The sequence below is a fragment of the Xenopus laevis genome, chromosome 2S (genome assembly GCF_017654675.1).
Source record: "Xenopus laevis strain J_2021 chromosome 2S, Xenopus_laevis_v10.1, whole genome shotgun sequence".
Taxonomy (NCBI): Eukaryota; Metazoa; Chordata; class Amphibia; order Anura; family Pipidae; genus Xenopus; species Xenopus laevis.
This window is the reverse complement of record NC_054374.1, coordinates 59,585,885-59,598,617: the sequence shown is the minus strand read 5'-3', so window position 1 is coordinate 59,598,617 and position 12,733 is coordinate 59,585,885.

Below are 12,733 nucleotides of genomic sequence, written 5' to 3'. Positions count from 1 at the left end.
AGGAACTTTTAGTTTACCTAGGGAACACTATAAAAGTTTTTTTCAGGACAACCTTAGCTTTTAAAATATACTGGAATTTTTTGCGGCACAGTGGAAATCACCCTACCTTTCCATAACTAAAGTCTTGGACAAGATTGAGTTCATCCATTTAAATGAACGTTTGAGATACCAAATGGATGGCCAACTGGAGAAATTCACTGAGATCTGGGACACTTGGATTCTTCATAGGGAGTCGTTTCTTTCCCTTTGAGTTAAAATGGGGCAATGGGCAGAGTTTACTCTACTTAAGTGTGTGCTTAGTTGGTGTTTGAGGCATATGGCATTAACTTGCTCTATAGATACCGATTGTGACATGTATAATGGTATTTTTTGGATAGCCAGTGGATCCTTTCTCTCCTTCTTTTGTATTTTTTATTTTTTTTTTCTTTTGTTTTATATATACCTTTTCCCCTGTTCTGCAATATTTTGTACTATGCATTCCTGTGTTGTGCAATGTGCTATTTTTCTATACAGTCCTTCGGGAAAAGTGAAATTTGATTTCAATAAAAAGAAAGTTGACTAAAATATACTGGAATTTTTATGTAATTTTGTAACAAGAGATAGGCTTCTAAAAAATTAAAATGTCTACAAATGTAAAAAAGATCATATTTTCCTTATTTCCATGTTTCCTGAATGCGTCAATACCAAATATACGAAGCACCGCCTATTCATACTCCATATTTCAAGGCTTAAATACAAACACTAACAGAATGTTTACCTTAGCAATACAGATTCAGACACATCCAAAATAGGTAAATATATCTTTCTATTCCAAACTACCAATTTGAAATTGTTTCCTATATAAAAATTTCAGAAATGTTGGAAAAATTACCTCAAAACTTCCAGTTTACAGCATCTTATTTACTTCAGGTCATTAGGTAACCAAAATACGAATACCAGGGGTCTACTAGACAGTTTGATGCCCAATATGTGTAGGTTTACCTGAGAATGTGGCATGTAAGGGCCCCAAAATGAAACCCCCATATGATCTATAATTGTTGTCATTTAAGTTACTGCAAAGTCAACACATTTACTGCATTTCATGTGGGGTATAAAGGGGAAGGAGGGAGGGGGGTCTATGTAGGGTAGGGGGTAGGGGTTTTTTAACTTCAGGGTTGAATTCTCCTTTAAGGAGACAGGTCCCCTAAAAAAGGTAGCTGATATAATTGATAATTGATCATGGTAGTTAAAATTCCACAGGTACTGCTGAGACGTGTTAACTAATGTAGAAAATTTTAACAATTAAGAAACTGGAATACTGAGCTGCTAGACTAAAATACCAGTGGCAGGGACATTTGGGGTAGAACTCAGCGAGCGTTTTTTCGTGGATCGACACCCAGCGACAAAACACATGTGACAAGTCCAATATAATTGGACTGAATGAAAAGTCAGAGGTAACAACTATACAGTCCAACAGCCCCGGACTGGCAATCTGTGGGTTCTGGCAAATGCCAGAGGGGCTGCTATAAGGTCCCATAGAAAGTCAGTATTTAGTGGGCCTCTGTGTGGGCTGATTGGGCCTCTGTGTACCTGAAATGCCAGGGCCTATTTTAATTCTCAGTCCGGACCTGCAGTCCAACTGTCGGACGAAGACACATCCGACAGTTGTGTCGCGTCGGATGTAATGTAGTTTTTACCTGCGACTTTTCATTCAGTCCAATTAGAATCTTGACACGTGCATCTCCATCCGACTTGTTGCGTGCATTTTGTCGCCGGGCCTCGATCCAATGTTAAACGATCGTGCAGTTCTACCCTACACCTTAAACTTAAAGAGATACTGTCATGGGAAAAAACATTTTTTTTCAAAATGAATCGGTTAATAGTGCTGCTCCAGCAGAATTCTGCACTGAAATCCATTTCTCAAAAGAGCAAACAGATTTTTTTATATTCAATTTTGAAATCTGACATGGGGCTAGACATTTTGTCAATTTCCCAGCTGCCCCAAGTGACTTGTGCTCTGATAAACTTCAATCACTCTTTACTGCTGTACTGCAAGTTGGAGTGATAGCACCCCCTCCCTTTTCCCCCCCAGCAGCCAAACAAAAGAACAATGGGAAGGTAACCAGATAACAACTCCCTAACACAAGATGACAGCTGCCTGGTAGATCTAAGAACAACACTCAATAGTAAAAACCCATGTCCCACTGAGACACATTCAGTTACATTGAGAAGGAAAAACAGCAGCCTGCCAGAAAGCATTTCTCTCCTAAAGTGTAGGCACAAGTCACATGACCAGGAGCAGCTGGGAAATTGACAAAATGTCTAGCCCCATGTCAGATTTCAAAATTGAATATAAAAAAATCTGTTTGCTCTTATGAGAAATGGATTTCAGTGCAGAATTCTGCTGGAGTAGCACTATTTACTGATGTGTTTTGAAAAAAACATGTTTTCCGATGACAGGATCCCTTTAAATTAGGGAAGAACAGTCCAAAATAAAACATGGAAAGTCACTGGTAAATATGTGTTTGTTTCTGGTTAACAATATGGAAACAACTGAACTGAAAAAAGTTTTGGTGAACAACCCCTTTAAAGAGGAACTCCACACAAATATAACAAGCTTTTTGAAAAGTAAACATAATTTCAAGCAATTTTGCAATATACATCAATTAAAAAATATTCAGTTCCCTAAGCCTTGCCCCCTGCTCTCCTGCTGATCTGTCTGACTACTTTGCTGAGCTGACTGACTACAGCAATCAGCAGCCATCTGTCCTTAGCCTGCATCCTCCAAACCCCACAATTCCCTGAACACATGATTTCAATAAGGAACAGAACATCACAGTGCAATGCATTGTGGGTTATTTAGTTCCTGCATACTGTCTGTAAGCTGTGGAGAGTTGTTATAATTTCTAACATCAGTGTTTAGTCCCTCCTTCCCTGCCAGGATTTCAAATGATGCAGAAAGAGAGAACTGTTAAACAGCTGGATTTCAGCATAGAAAATAGCATTTATTCATACTTTTTGAAGAAACAGGTTACTGTAATGGGTATATTAGGGGTTTCTGTATTATGTGGGCCTCTTTATCAAATTTTGGTTTGGAAGCCAGAGTTACCCTTTAAGAATTCGTTGTATCCCTAGAAGCAACATACTACGGCTCAAATGATCTCAAGGGCTAGTTCTGAATATGTATAATTTTATGTGTGTGTATATGCACTGGGGAATTTTTGGCATCTGTTTAACTATTGATCTATCTCATTCAATCCACAGTCTTTGGGGCAAATTCCTGGCAAAAATTCTGGTTAAAATTCGTCAGCGACGGCTTCGCAGCCATCGCAACACTTCGCTTTGACGCAACATGACTGTCAGATGCAGACACAGCATAGCGTCTGCATCTGACAGTCGTGTCGCGTCGGATCAACACTGTGACTTCATCCGACAATGCATTCACTTACCTTATTTCCGTTGCATGCAATTTGTCAAAGGCATTTTGTCGCAGCGTCTCGGATCATGCCAAAAATGTCCATGTAGTCCTACCCTTAAAGAAAATTCTTAAAATGACATTAACAATGTAAGTAAAATAAGGTGTTTGAATGTGTTACAGTTATGCGTTTCCTAGTATATGCTGCCAATGCATCATTCTTTTAGAGTACAAAGTGATGTATTGTGTAAATATAATCCCACCTATTCATTTCACAGTTAAATCATGCAAATATGCGACTGGGTTCACTCTAGAAGAATTAATGCTGTAATTTATCTGATGTTAATTCAAGGCCCGTCATGTTGTCACAGCTCTGTAACAGCAATTGCATTCCATCCAACAATCTCATTTTTATTTATTCCAGCAGAATTAAGTCTTTGCATTGTGAAGATGCATAACAGTTGATTGTGGAGGTGATATTATTGTGGAAACAAATATTATTAATGACAGGAGAGATATTAGGTTCCAGTTATGACACTGTTTGATTGATAGAATTTCATAAATTTAAGGCCCCTTGGTCCCTCCTGTAGCGTCAAGGTTTTACTGCATCACAAATGACTGCTCATAAGGAACATCTGGTTTAATTGTTCATTAATTCTTACTCTGAAAAAAATTGGCTAAGGCCCTCTGACAGCTTCCTGTCTTCATAAGGTACTCTTGATTTTTATCTGGTGACCAAAAAAATCACAAGACAGCAAGCTTTGCTTCAGGTACACTTAGAAGGTCTCAGGGAATACGGTCCTTACATATCTTTCTGCATAGTTCTCACTGTTTTCCTATGGCTTTTTTTCACACACACCCACACTGCAACCTCCCTCACTTTTTTTTATTCTTGACTTCTTTCCTCACTCCCTCTCTCATGACTCCCTCCTCCCATTCTTAACACTTTGGGTTGAAACACCTAACAGTGACTAATAAATGTTTTAGAGTTTCCATGGTAACCACAGCAGATGCATCTTCCATCTCAGAAGTATACAGTATCTAACAAATGATACCTGTACTGCTAAGAGAGCATTTTTGTTACACACACAAATGTGTATGTCTATATGTCTGTCTGTGTGTGTCAGGGTTTATACCAGGGGTGTCCAAAGTTTTTGCAACAATGGCCCCGGGCCTGACTTTGGACATGCCTGGTTTATACAGTGTAACTAGGGTACAGATAAAAAACATGAGGAAGGCGGTTCAGACTGGACAAAACAAGAGTTTGATTAACAAGAGTAATAATCAGTGTTGGATTTTGATTTCTTTAACAAAATATGAATATATTGCTTGTTTTATATCTTTTGTATGTCTTCTTTGTTTTTCTACCATTTGTGCCATAATGCTCTGTCTTCCTGCTAGTATTACCACGCCTCAATTATTTCCTCTGCTGCTGATTGGATATACTGTATAAGGTAGAAAATTTTGAGTACTTCAAAGCGTTGCAGTGAAAGGGAAAAACAAACTGTCCGTTTCAAGGCTCACTTAAAGTGATACTGACACTAAAAAACTACTTTTTAAAATATGAATGTAAATTAAAATTTACCTTGATCGTTTTTTGCAGAGAGGTTTGTTTTTGTAAGCAATTGTTATTTGAAGTTTCTATACTTGATTATTTTGCCAACTTGAATGTCTCATCTCAGCCTGTCAGTTAGAGATTCTAATGCTAACGGACTCCTGCTGCACAAATATGGCAGCCCCCTCATACAGGAACATGGGGCATCAGACAGGTAATGTAAAAGCATTGTGCAAATACTTTATGGCAGAGTTATAAGTTGCTTTCAAATGCAATATTATGATAGATGTAAAAAAAGAGTTTAATTTCTGGTGTCAGTATGTCTTTAACAAAGGCTTCATGTGACAAGTTTAGAAATCTGTCAAATCAGTTTACACTTCATGCTGAATAATTGAAAACCCACGGTGCCTCCACAAATATTTAATAACATCTTCATCAAAAATTTACTGTTCTGCTTGTCATAATTAAACAGATCTCTGCAAGAGGAGAGAGGAAGCTGTTGCGATGAAGAGAAGGTAATAAGGTCAAGTACTAAGGAGGATTAAAAAAGAGAAAACATTAACTTCCCCAAACCGCATGTTGGAATAATCACATATGTAAATTAAATGTAATGGTAAGGTATAAAGAAATGTAAATCACATGTTCATTTTATCCAAGAATCAATCTGCACACAAAGATCAGGTACATTTCAGGGGCCACTGCCACATTTTTAAAAGAAAAAAATGCTAGATGGTTCAAAAAGGGGAGGGGCAGAATTATGATGGGCAAGCCAATGATATAAAAGGGATGGAGCAACGATGATGCAAAAGGGTGTGGCAATGATGCAAAACGGGTGGGGTGTTACAGATCGGGTTTAATCAGAGCAAAAACGAGGTGGGCGGAGGTGCAGGAGAGGAAAGGCATCCTGGAAGTGGGGAATGGTAGTGAAATATATTGGCTGGTATTTTACTGACTAGGCCAGTGGAATACTGACCACATTTGTGCTTGCAGATGGTTGAGGGGGCCATTTCCCTACTGCAGAGAAGGCAGTTGCCCTCTCTGCACTAAAAGTATTTTTTATTTTTTAAAAAGGAAGTCACTCTCCACTTACCAGCAGTGACATTTTGCTGAAAAGATTGCCACCAAGATAAGATTCTCACTTTGTCACACATCATATAAAAAAATTGCATGATGAATAAGCTGGTAAGTACTTACTTGTATCATAGCCATACAATAATGTTGAGAATAAACAGTTTATTGCAAAAATATACAATGGCAATGCAGTACTATTTAGGGCACATTAATCAATGCAGAACAATGTGCAAAGTGCAACATTATGGACAAACTTCCATGCAGCACTACATGAGAATTACAGTCTATCTGCAAGGTACATGCTAAGATAAGTCATCTCAAATTGCACAATGAACCATGGATGCAAATTGGCACACTAGTTGTGGCAAAGGTTTTTTCACCTATACTTAGGTTTGAATGCTATCACTTCTGGTATGTGCCATTAAAAATAGCGTCTGCTTTGTTTTCACCATAGAGCCATAGGCACAACATGTCCGATCATCCACAGACATAGTGGGTTTCACATTAGGTCCCCTGAAAGAGCGTATTCAGATGTAAGCAGATGATACACTGCTATATCTGGGAGACAGAGGGAAAACCATCACTAAGGTACAAGAGCTATTGCAAAGATTCAGTGAGAATTCAGGTTTAATTAAAAACAATTTGAAATCTATTACCATGCTGTTAGATCCACCAGCCTCGTCTGAAAACCTTGCAGTTTGGAAGGCGCACACCCAAAAACAAATGCTGAGGTGCTAATACCTAGGGGGGCCGCCCAAAGAAGCCTCCTAACATGTATCGGCTCAAAAAAAATGAAGGATTGCACACTCAGTCTTAAAGATACAAAAATAACTTTATTAGACACTTACATAATTAGCAGGTCGCCCTACGCGTTTCGAACACATGAGTGGTCTTCATCAGGGGCCAAATATTATACAATTACAAAAAAGTATAAAAAGGCAGAACGATTGTAAGCAGTTGACAGTTTAAATACCTTTTGAAAACTCGTATCTGTCCCAAAACCGCATATTTTTCGGCGTGTGACGTCATTTCCGCCTAGTATAGGCTGATGACAGGAAGTATGCATCTTAGTGGAACGCACTTGCGTTCCATTCAAATTTGGCGCATGCGCAAAGCATGAACCATTGTTTCTATTAACCAGTGGAACGCACTAGCATTCCATACAGGTTTGGTGCATGCGCAATGCATGCCCTTCGTCCTGCAACATTACAAATGACCATATCAGGGAATTAAAACATAATCTATGCCGAAAAAATTAGAAAGTGGGACTCACTCCCTATCTCAATAGCTTGGTGTGTCCCTGTGGGCACTTCTCTTATGTATGATTAAAACAAGGACATGGGAGGTAATCACATATTAGTAAACCGCTGATTAAACAAAAAACTTGTATGAATGATCCTGTATGTCCAACATGTTATTCTGAAAGAAAAAAAGACAAAAAATCATAAATAAAAAATAAATAAAAATAAAATTATCAAAAACAAATCAAAAACACATATATTTCTATATATCAGACAAGCTAACCACAATCTAAATCAAACCCCACAAGGACGAAGGGCCTGCATTGCGCATGCACCAAACCTCTATGGAACGCTAGTGCGTTCCACTGGTTAATAGAAACAATGGTTCATGCTTTGCGCATGCGCCAAATTTGAATGGAACGCAAGTGCGTTCCACTAAGAAACATACTTCCTGACGTCACACGCCGAAAAATATGCGGTTTTGGGACAGATACGAGTTTAAACTGTCAACTGCTTACAATCGCAAAAAATATTTGCACAACGTAATACCAAACCAAAGGCTGAAACTAGAAACTCTAATGCTTTCCAAAGCAAATGCATGGGTGTCCTTTCCTGATGTGTACATATCAGGGGTGCTTCGCCAATGAGGTGAGTTGAGGCTGTCGCCTCAGGCGGCAGCGCCCCACTAGGTACCAGGGGCTGCAAAAATGCTGCTCCTGCTACTTTAAGAGCGAATTTCCAATGAACAAGTTAAATAAAAGTGGACCCAAAACCGATCCCTGAGGAACCGCATTAAGCAGTGGGCCTCAAGGGGGTGTGGACCCTGGCGCGATTGCACCTCTTGCACCCCTGGTAGTTACGCCACTGCCACTAAGAACTTCTTACTTCAAGTAGAGAATGTACCATTGACAACCACTCTTTTTACCTGATCCTGTAGCCAGTTTCCTATCCATGTGCAAACTACTTCATTAAGCCTAACAAACCTTAGTTTAGGAAGCAGTCGTTTGTGGGGCACGGTATCAAATGCTTTGGCAAAATCTAAATAGATCTACTCAGTGGCGTAACTAGATGTTGCTGGGCCCCACAGCAAATTAATTTTACTGCTCCTCCACTGTCCAGAATCTTACCTTATCATAAAAAGCAATCAAATTCATCTGACATGACCTATCCTTCATAAAGCCATGCTGATTGCTCCTCATAACACCATTCACTAGGACAAAATTTTGAATGTGGTCCCTTAACAAGCCTTCAAATAATTTTCCCACCACATGTCAAACTTACACGCCTATAATATCCAGGATGAGATCGAAATCCTTTTTTAAATATTGCAATGACATCAGCTTTCCTCCAATCCATAGGTACCATACCAGATGAAAGAGAATCTGAGAAAATCAGAAATAGGGGCCGGTCAAAAACTCAACTAAGTTCTCTTAGAACTTAGGAATGTATGGCATCTGGCCCTGGCGCCTTGTTTACATTAATTTTTATTAGAGCTGTATGAACCATATCTTGAGTCAGACACTGACTAGATTGAGCTGAGCCAACAGTGTAGCTATGAAGTGAGCCTGGGAACTCTATTGTATATACTGAAGGACAGAACTGATTTAGCACATTTCTTCATCTGTTACAACCATACTGATAGCAGCAGTTGCATTGTGTCAACTCATGTGCTTAGGTATAATCTATCAGAGCAGGCGGAAGTTGCACATTAGCACCTACTGCAAGCTGCAAAGTACCTATCTTAAATAGTGTCAATGTGCACTCAATTTTGCATCTATTTTAGCACTTTTATTTGTGCATTCTTTCATAAATAAGCCTTTATGTGGAACACCAGTGTAAAATTCGGCCTCTCGCTATTCATTTTCAATGGCCTTTTAAAGGTGTATTTATCAAATGGTGAACTCTCACCCATTGATATAGGCTCCCATAATTCAAACAGAAATTAATATTGAATTTCACTCTGGCAGACTGTGGGGAATTCTCATTCTAGTTTTAGTTCACTTAGCTCATAAAGCTCACCCTACAGCAGTTCTTGACTGGATGAGGACAGCCAGGACATAAGTGAATAATTATATGCCTGTATAACATAGAATGACCTGGTCCTATTGAATGCGATTGAGGTGGATAGAGTAAACTGTGTCTTGGCACAGGTTTCCTGGTTAAAAAGCTCTCCCCCACTTGTGTTAAAAAACAAATATTTCAAAAAGATATTTAAAAAGAAAGTATAATACTGAACTGAGCACTGAACAAAGTATGTTTTCATACCTGGCTTTATATCTCTATGGGAACATGAGGAGGACAGGAGAAGGAGGGAGAGACTTGCTAAACACTACGAGCCATATATTATACCTACAGTTTGTAAGTAGGCAATCCAGCCAAACGGTGGTGGAAAAATTGGAAAAACTTTGCATGACACCAATAAGAGTGGAAATTTAAAGGGGAAATGCACCTCAAAAGAAAAACCTGGACACTGGGTGTAAGTGTGATATTGAAACATATTGCGCTATTTTTTTCTGTTTCTTTCTCTGTTGCCATAGGTGCTGATCTGCATATACATTTTTGGATGTTATCATACCTCCCAACTGTCCCGTTTTTCACAGGACGGTCCCAATTTTGACAGCTCAACCCACAGTCCCAGATTGTTACTGAAATGTCCCAACTTTCTCTTTGCTCTCCTGCACTGAACAGCCAGAAAAAGATACAAAATTAATTACTAAAATGTAATTAAACAAGATGTTTTTGGCAGAGAGCCCAGAATATTTTGACATTTGTAACAATTTTAGATAAGCAAAGAAACAATTGTAATTATTTAAGAAAAGATGGTCTCTTGGGAAAACTGTGACTTGCAGCTTAAAGGGCAATTCACGTTCATTAGCAAAACTGTAGTAATACATAAAACCTGACCCTAAAACCCCAGAAACGTGTTCAAACTTTCCATAATTTGCCACATTTTGTAAAATGGATGTGGTGTTTAGGGGTGTGGTCATAAAATGGCATGGTCAATAATTTGCATATCTTTTTGTCCCTCTTTATATTTTCCAAATGTTGGGAGGTATGTGTTATGTACTTAAGGCACACATCTTAAAAGGGTGGCAGAGCATTGTACAGCTCAACAATAAATTAGTAGAAGAAACAAGGGTTAGTGTAATAATAAGTACAAAAATACAATACACAAAAATATAAAGTATAGTTATAATACTTATTAAGTGCTTATTGTTAAAGGGATACTGTCATGGGAAAAAACATTTTTTTCAAAATGAATCAGTTAATAGTGCGGCTCCAGCAGAATTTTGCGCTCAAATCCATTTCTCAAAAGAGCAAAAATATTTTTTTATATTCAATTTTGAAATCTGACATGGGGCTAGACATATTGTCAATTTCCCAGCTGCTCCAAGTCATGTGACTTGTGCTCTGATAAACTTCAATCACTCTTTACTGCTGTACTGCAAGTTGGAGTGATATCACCCCCTCCCTTTCCCCCCCCCAGCAGCCAAACAAAAGAACAATGGGAAGGTAACCAGATAGCAGCTCCCTAACACACGATAACAGCTGCCTGGTAGATCTAAGAACAACACTCAATAGTAAAAACCCATGTCTCACTGAGACACATTCAGTTACATTGAGAAGGAAAAACAGCAGCCTGCCAGAAAGCATTTCTCTCCTAAAGTACAGGCACAAGTCACATGACTGGGGGCAGCTGGGAATTGACAAAATGTCTAGCCCCATGTCAGATTTCAAAATTGAATATAAAAAAATCTGTTTGCTCTTTTGAGAAATGGATTTCAGTGCAGAATTCTGCTGGAGTAGCACTATTAACTGATGCATTTTGAAAAAAACATGTTTTCCGATGACAGGATCCCTTTAAGGATACAAAAGGATGGAGGTCCTTGCCCCATAGAGCTTACAGTCTAAATGGGAGGGTAAAGTACAGACCCAGATCAGAGGGATATTAAGTGCCAGTTCCCAGTTCAGGTGTTATGCAAGTGCTCCAATAGGTTGTCTTTGAGTTTAGTTCTGAAGACATTGAGGGAGCTTTCTCTCCGGAGAAATTGACGAATGGTATTACAATTATAAGGAGCAACAAGACAGAAGGGTTTGATGAGAGAAAAAGCAGTAGTAGTGGGGGTGCAACCAAATGGTTATTCTGAAAGGAGTGGAGGATTCAGCCAGAAGCACATAGAGAGACAAGGGATGAGATGTAGTTAGGTGCAGAGGAGTTTTGAAGGTCAAGAGGAGGAGTTTGTAAGTTATTCTTTGTTTAGAGGGGAGTGATGGGTTAGTTAGGGACGCCAGTTAGTAGAAGGTTACAGTGATTTAGTCATGATAGGATGAGAGCATACATGTATATCTTGGCCATAACAGGTGAAAGAAAGGGATGGATTTCAGCAATATTGCAATATTGGCAAAATTTTGAGAGTGGTGTTAATATGATCAGAGAAAGGGAGAGAAGAGTCAAATATTACCCCCAGACAGTATGCTGAGTTGACACGATTAATAAGCATGCCATTAATAGACATAGTAAATGGGGGAGTAGGGTCAGGGTTAAGTGGAAAGATGATTAGTTCAGGTTTTGTTATTTTGAGTGGTGCTGGTTTATCCAGTTGGAGATAGCTAGGAGGCAGTTAGAGATTTGAGCCTCGGTTTCAGCTGTTAATGGAGGGGTGGATAAATATTTGGTTATCATCAGTATACAGATGATAATTAAAGAAAAATGAGTGGATGAGATCTCCCAAATACAAAGTGTACAGGAAGAGCAACAGCGTGCCAAGCTTTGCAGCACCCCTACATTAAGTGCAACTGCAGATGAGGTTTCATTAGCATAATGTGGGGTATAGTTATCAATGAGTAAAGTTAGAGATCTTCACAGTACGCTAGACTGAAATTCTGCCACTCTCCATTCATTTCTATGGGATTTTTAAAAGCGTATTTATAAACGGGTGGAAGTAAAATTCACCATTTGATAAATATACCTTTCAAAATACCATAGAAATGAATGCAGAGTGCTGGAATTTCACTCTAGTCAACTGTGGAGGTCTCTAATTTCACTCTTTGATAAATGTACCCCAGTGAATGAATGGTTAGAGAGTTAAGAACAGAGCCAAGATAGAGATAGCAACCGAATACAGAATTTACATCAGGAGAGAGTGGTCAACCGTATCAAATGCAGATGATATGTCAAGAAGGATAAAAATAGAGAAGTTACCTTTGGCTTTAGCAACCTGAAGATCATTTGTAACTCTACACAAGGCAGTCTCAGTAGAGTGTGAAGGCAGGAAACCAGATTTAAGAGGGTCCATTAGATTATGGTTGTGAACCCAATACGTTCTAGGAGTTTAGAGGCAAGTGGTAGAAGTGAGACAGGATGGTAATCAAAAGACGGAACAGGTAAAGTGTGGCCTTTTAAAGAATAGGTCTGTTTGAAAAGAGAGGGGAGGGTTCCAGAAGCCAGAAAAGAACTGACGATTTGAGTAA